Source organism: Poromitra crassiceps (assembly GCF_964638095.1).
Source record: "Poromitra crassiceps genome assembly, chromosome: 8".
Taxonomy (NCBI): domain Eukaryota; kingdom Metazoa; phylum Chordata; class Actinopteri; order Beryciformes; family Melamphaidae; genus Poromitra; species Poromitra crassiceps.
In genome coordinates this window covers 21,153,458-21,160,957 of record NC_139629.1, presented here as the reverse complement: position 1 = coordinate 21,160,957, position 7,500 = coordinate 21,153,458, and the positions used below count along the sequence as shown (strand labels likewise).

At 46.3% G+C, this 7,500-nt stretch overlaps 1 protein-coding gene and 1 pseudogene across 2 annotated transcripts in view; one reads left to right on the top strand and one right to left on the bottom strand.

The window, feature by feature from the left end:
* Positions 1–7,500, top strand: part of dab2ipb (DAB2 interacting protein b) — a 239,474-nt gene that overhangs the window by 110,830 nt on the left and 121,144 nt on the right.
* LOC310781555 (4-galactosyl-N-acetylglucosaminide 3-alpha-L-fucosyltransferase 9 pseudogene) overlaps positions 1,761–7,500 on the bottom strand; it is a 24,816-nt pseudogene continuing 19,076 nt past the window's right edge. The window contains exon 3 of the transcript in view: positions 1,761–1,779. The product of the transcript in view is annotated as a 4-galactosyl-N-acetylglucosaminide 3-alpha-L-fucosyltransferase 9 pseudogene (transcript). The remainder of the gene's footprint in view (positions 1,780–7,500) is intronic.

The window sequence follows — 7,500 nt, the reverse complement described above, 5'->3', positions numbered from 1 at the left end:
ACCAGGAAGTGCATGACTTTGGGGGTTGGCCTACAAATATACATCTCTGCAGTAGTCTATTGCAAGCAATTTTCTATTTGCCATGCTACATCACAGTTGCAATATATAGTATTCATATTTGCTTCTTCCTTTTGACCTGCCTAATGTTTTCTTGACTAGTGATATTCTCCCACAGCCTATGTTCAGTGGACAGAGTTCCAATTCAAATGCAGCCTGAGATAAGATCTCCTCTCTTGTATTCAGTGAGAGTTTAATGCAGTGATAGCTGTGATCAGCCATTGGAAAATTAAAGGATTGAATATCAGCTTCAATCCAATTGCCTCTTTATTTTTTAAATGAAACATTGTTGAAGTAGGCTGCGTTAATTCAATAACGTTCTTCTGGATCTCCTGATCCCTGCCTGCCTGGGAGAGGATGGAAAGGTTCTTCTGGATCTCCTGATTCCTGCCTGCCTGGGAGAGGATGGAAAGGTTCTTCTGGATCTCCTGATTCCTGCCTGCCTGGGAGAGGATGGAAAGGTTCTACTGGATCTCCTGATTCCTGCCTGCCTGGGAGAGGATGGAAAGGTTCTACTGGATCTCCTGATACCTGCCTGGGAGAGGATGGAAAGGTTCTTCTGGATCTCCTGATTCCTGCCTGCCTGGGAGAGGATGGAAAGGTTCTACTGGATCTCCTGATCCCTGCCTGCCTGGGAGAGGATGGAAAGGTTCTACTGGATCTCCTGATACCTGCCTGGGAGAGGATGGAAAGGTTCTACTGGATCTCCTGATTCATGCCTGCCTGGGAGAGGATGGAAAGGTTCTTCTGGATGTCCTGATTCCTGCCTGCCTGGGAGAGGATGGAAAGGTTCTTCTGGATGTCCTGATTCCTGCCTGCCTGGGAGAGGATGGAAAAGGTTCTTCTGGATCTCCTGATCCCTGCCTGCCTGGGAGAGGATGGAAAGGTTCTTCTGGATCTCCTGATCCCTGCCTGCCTGGGAGAGGATGGAAAAGGTTCTTCTGGATCTCCTGATTCCTGCCTGCCTGGGAGAGGATGGAAAAGGTTCTTCTGGATCTCCTGATCCCTGCCTGCCTGGGAGAGGATGGAAAGGTTCTTCTGGATCTCCTGATCCCTGCCTGGGAGAGGATGGAAAGGTTCTTCTGGATCTCCTGATCCCTGCCTGCCTGGGAGAGGATGGAAAGGTTCTACTGGATCTCCTGATACCTGCCTGGGAGAGGATGGAAAGGTTCTTCTGGATCTCCTGATTCCTGCCTGCCTGGGAGAGGATGGAAAGGTTCTACTGGATCTCCTGATTCATGCCTGCCTGGGAGAGGATGGAAAGGTTCTTCTGGATCTCCTGATTCCTGCCTGCCTGGGAGAGGATGGAAAGGTTATTCTGGATGTCCTGATTCCTGCCTGCCTGGGAGAGGATGGAAAAGGTTCTTCTGGATCTCCTGATCCCTGCCTGCCTGGGAGAGGATGGAAAGGTTCTTCTGGATCTCCTGATCCCTGCCTGCCTGGGAGAGGATGGAAAAGGTTCTTCTGGATCTCCTGATTCCTGCCTGCCTGGGAGAGGATGGAAAAGGTTCTTCTGGATCTCCTGATCCCTGCCTGCCTGGGAGAGGATGGAAAGGTTCTTCTGGATCTCCTGATCCCTGCCTGCCTGGGAGAGGATGGAAAGGTTATTCTGGATCTCCTGATTCCTGCCGGCCTCGGAGAGGATGGAAGAGGAGCATATGCTCATGATGGAGCAGCGTTGTGCCTTGTCAATAATGAATCACTCATTCGCTCTCCGTCACCCTGGAGGCCAAAGCACACAGTCAGTAGGAACAAGACGTGAATGTGGAGGAGAGCTCTCCCCATCCGTCCCAGAGGCCTCTCTCTCTCTCTCTCTCTCATGCACACACACACACACACACACACACACACACACACACACACTCTGTAGAAGTGATGTCATTACCCAGCCTATATCTACTATGTGCCTGTCTCTCCAGTAAGCTGCTTTTTCAAATAAGGACTGGAGGATAGGTTAGGCTATAGAGGGATGAATGAAGGGATAGAAGGTAAGCCTTTTATTGCATCTGCTAGGGGGAAGAGTATTGCTGATGTAAAACTCTATAATATAGAGAGCAGGGAATTATTTATCTCTTCCTCTCTTTATGTCTCCCCCCTCCCTCTCTCTCTCTCTCACACACACAGACACACACACACACACACACACACACACACACACACACACACACACACGCACACGCACCACTCTCAGATAGAGGTGAATCCAGGTAGCAGCCAGAGAGGGGAAAGTACACACATTCTTTACTTAAGTAGAAGCAGAGTTACTTGTGAGTTACTTGTGTAAAAAAAAAAGACTGGTAAAAGTACTGATTCAACTTGTTTACTCAATGGCTCTGAAATGTAATCAAGTATAACTGTAAAAAGTATTGCTTTTTTATTATTACATTATCTGATTTCCCCTCCATTTTCTCCCCTATTGTACTTGGCCAATTTCCCCCCTGCTGCCCCGGTCGCTGCTCCACCCTCTGCCGATCTGGGGAGAGCCGTAGACTAGCACCATGCTTCCTCTGACACATATGCAGTTGCCAGGCGCTTCTTTTCACCTGACAGCGGGAAGCTTCACCGGCAGGACGTAGCATGTGGGAGGATCACGCTATCCCCACCAGTTCCCTTCGGCCCCGAACAGGCACCCCGACCGACCAGAGGAGGCGTTACTGGAGGCGTTAGTGCAGCCATCAGGACAAATACCCTCAATCCGGCTTCCCACCTGCAGACAGCCAATCGTGCCTGTATGGACGCCCAACCAAGCCGGAGGTAATACGGGGGCGTAAACCTGCGACCCTCGTGTTGGTAGGCGGGGAATCTACCACTACACTACCCGGACGCCCAGTAAAAAGTATTTCTTCTACCAGCTGTTTCTGTGCAAAGCTAACTGAACCTCAAACGATATACGATCAACACAATTTTTGTGCGCTCAATTATAGTAGTAGGATTGGCTACAGGTGGTGTATGCTGATGGTATTTAATATCTAGTCCTGGATTCGTTTGAAACGGTCACTGAATAACTCAATTTAGGAAATGAAGATAAATAAACTGGCAGTCCTTCAAGTCAGTTTTGGTGGAGTCATAAAATGGGCATATCTCCTCTGATATTGGCCGTAATATTTACTCATCACCACCCAGAAAGAAAGAAATAGCCTACGGCCACCACTGATGACATGACATCATACTGTAAGTAGGACTTCTCCTATGACAAGTAACCATTGGAAAGCTCTCTTCATCTATGTGTGTCCCCCCACCCACACACACACACACACACACACACACACACACACACACACACACACACACAACCTACTTATTAATTTAGCAGCCGTTGATGAAAATGCACCTGATTCGAATGTTAAGATTGTCGACTTTTCAAAAGTTAGATTAGAATCTTTGCAAATCCGGACTGGAAGTGGCTGTCCCACTATGCCTTTCTTTCTCTTCTTTTCTCTCTCCTCCTCCTCCTCTCATTATTCTCCCAGCATCTCTACTTGTCTGACGTTCCTCCCTCCCTCCCTCTCCTCTCCTCTCCCCCGCCCGCTCCTCTCTGTGATGGAGACTTGTGGGAGCTTGCCTGGAATGCATCCAGTTGATGGAGACTCTTTTTCTCTGAATCCCTCCCTCCCTCCCTGTCTTTCTTTACCTGTGTGCAGCAGCAGGTGGGCGGTGTTCTGCTCAACAGGTTTAGTGGTTAGCAGGGGGCATAGCTTCCGATGCGAGGCCCGCTCAGACGAACGTTTAGCCCACGGCACCCCGTCTCCTCTACCGTATGTTGTGACCCCGTCCTGCTACTGTCTGCTCCCGTACACCCGGCCTGTGATGTCACACATCCCCACCCACACACGCAGCATCCACAGCATTCACTCACACAGCAAGGACTACAGATGGAAATAAGGACTACAGATGGAAATAAGGACTACAGATGGAAATAAGGACTACAGATAGAAATAAGGACTACAGATGGAAATAAGGACTACAGATAGAAAGAAGGACTACAGATAGAAAGAAGGACTACAGATGGAAATAAGGACTACAGATAGAAATAAGGACTACGATGGAAATAAGGACTACAGATGGAAATAAGGACTACAGATAGAAATAAGACTACAGATAGAAATAAGGACTACAGATGGAAATAAGGACTACAGATGGAAATAAGGACTACAGATAGAAATAAGGACTACAGACTGAAATAAGGACTACGATGGAAATAAGGACTACAGATGGAAATAAGGACTACAGACTGAAATAAGGACTACAGATGGAAATAAGGACTACAGATAGAAATAAGTACTACAGATAGAAATAAGGACTACAGATAGAAATGAGGACTACAGATAGAAATAAGGACTACAGATAGAAATAAGGACTACAGATAGAAATAAGGACTACAGATAGAAATAAGGACTACAGATGGATTATCTTATTGCTCAATCTGGTGCACCCATGTTTTGTTTTAATTTTCCAAATAATGAATGTCTGTGCACACTACTGTCCTTTTTCGAAATTCAATAAACTAAACTAAGCATTCATCAACAACTCCCTGGTATCTGCTCACATGCATGCACAGATCAGTACAAAGTACCCACAAAGTATGAAAGATCAAAATAGATTTGTGTGAGAGAAGTCATATGCGCCCAGCGTACACAGTTAGACCATTGTTCTTATCTTATTTTCAGATATATGCTGTGTGCTGCGTTTCTCTTCTGCTGCATTGATTACAAAACACATTTCCATATAATTGCCCAGTGGCACATTGCATTTGACACACACACTAACGAGCCCGCGAGGCATGATATTATCATGACCCGGCCGTCCGGAGGAATGAGGAAATCCCCCCTTAGTATTTAGTCTCCAGGCTCGCACTTAACCTTTAACCAGCCGCTCTGAAAAACAGGTCTGTTTACTCATGATAAGAGCAACATGTACAGTTAAAGCTCCTCGGCTTTTTGTCTCCCACATGAACAGTTCTTCTCACGACGCTTAACATTGTTTGGATCTGCAGTATGGGGTCCACCTACTACGACCACACTTCACAATGGCGTCCATTGTTGAGCTAGCTTAGACGGTAGCTACTGGCTCCGTTCACATTCCACTTGAAGGAGTTTTACATGAATGTGACGTCTACGCAATGTCTAGGTATAGGACCTGTGCTACCTACCAGGTTGAATGTTTTGAGCTGAAAGGTTCCCTCTCTCTTCCACCTCGCTTCGTAATAAGAAATGCTGAGCTGAAATAGCTCCATGTCAAGCTGCTGAGAGCAGGTTAAGAGTGTGTGGTGTCTGAACCTGGAGTTCATACAGTATATAAAGAGAGCAGGTTAAGAGTGTGTGGTGTCTGAACCTGGAGTTCATACAGTATATAAAGAGAGCAGGTTAAGAGTGTGTGGTGTCTGAACCTGGAGTTCATACAGTATATGAAGCTCTGGCTGGACCTCTTAGCACCTCATCATTTCACAAGAGAGAGCTGGCGTCTCCGGGGCCTTGGCTCCTTGAGAGTGCAAACATCCGTTTGCCCTGAAGCGTTCCAACCCAAACACCCGTCCAAACGTCCTCCTGTGACTGTGTGGGGGCTGCTCTTCTGACAGCATGTCTTCACCGTGACATCAGAGTGCTCAGAGGGTCTCCAGCTATGTGAAAACAACCATGGGATACATCTGGCAATGCTTCTCCTCCCCTTATTTTCTCCTTTCCTCTCTCTCTCTCTCTCTCTCTCTCTCTCTCCCTGTCTCGTGCCTTCCTCCTCTCTTTTCCTTTTTTCTCTCTTTTCCTGGAGTCCCTCTCTCCGGCCAAGGTCCCAGCGTTTTCCCACAGAGTGCAGTGCCGAGGGCTGAGCCATTGTTTCCTGATAGAGGGAAATAGAGAGGGAGGAGGCAGGCTGACTTCCTGGCTGTCAGGCCTAGCGCCACTGTGAGTCAGATCTGACCATGACTGGGGGGACAGCTTTGTACAAGTTCTGGCTTCAGACAGATTTTTGCAGCATTTCTCAAAGGAGATCAGCTCTAAAGTAAGTCCATGCATAATTTGTCCCCCTTTTAAGATGCTGAGACAGCGTTGGTCCACTGTCCGTTGTATCAGTGTCCATCTATTTCAACCATAGGTGGTGGTTGTCAAAAGTATTTAACTTATTAGTCAATAAGAGCATTTATTTGGGCAGTATTATCCATCTGGAAAAATACACCTGTAGTATGTTTATGCTATACAAATATCACAGGAAAAACTAAGCTATACAAAATCCTATATACAGTAGGTTTATAGTAGTGATAGCATAGGAGATAAGAAGATAGAAGAAGTACAACAAAACCGCTACAAATGGACAATTGACTACCACAAACAGTAAAATTCCCTATAGGAATATATAGTGATTTTTTTTTCACAAGGTTAATTGTTAGTTATATAGAATTTCTTATTATATTGGAATACTGTTTTCACCCCTGATTCTGGCCTAAACATTCTCATATAGTTCCACTTCATCATATATGCAGTACAATAGAAATCTGACTTAGTTTATCACCCCAAAAAAACCACGACACCGGAGTGTTCCCCCCCTAAACACGAGCGCTATCTGTTTAAATGGGATGTGGAGAGCGAGGGGTGTGTTTGAAGCAGCAGACATCCTCTGGGAGCAGCGTGGTGTAACTCAAAGGGCAGAGGCTCCAGCCACATTCCCATGCAGAGACTCCAAAATAGTCGGGGGAAAAAACAGAGAGAGAGAGAGAGAGAGAGAGAGCCGCCGCCGGTGAGGAATGCGACCCAAATTGAAGTTTAGCGTTCGTTCTCGGGACCCAGTTTGGAGAGGTTCCTCGGGACCATGTTTCACATATTCACTCGATCGTAAGTGTTTGTGTTATGTTTCCACATTTGTATTCAGCCCGTGTGTGCTTTGCCGTGGATGGGTAGAAGAGGCCAGCTGTGCGTTGTGTGATTCATGCTAACCTCTGTCTGGGCATCATCCACCCACACTGATGACTTCATTCAATCCTTCTCTGACATACAAGGTCATAAAGTATTAGCGCTGAGATCTGCCAGTGTTTCAGGGGAGGCTGCGGTGGTTGATCGAAAACAGGGAAAGTGAAGCCGAGTTGAGCAGCTGGAGAGGAGCAGGACGTGTTTGAGGGAAGAATGAGGACGCGTTTAGACTTGAACATGGAAAATATTCAGCGCCAGAGGCAAATCTTGGCTGTGTCGAGTGCAAATAAGACCTCGCTATTGACTGCACAGCTCACACTTTAGAGCTCTTTTTCTTATCACCGATTTATCACCTGTCTAAATCTCGTGCTAATTTTGACTGATGGAATTATGAAAACAACAAATCAAATGGGAAAAGTAGTGTTTTTGCAGAGATCATATTTGTTGTTTTTTTACTTATCTCAGAGTTATGGCATATCAGAGTTATATATATATATATATAGATATATATCTCAGAGTTATGGCATATCGCGTGGGAGGAAAGTCA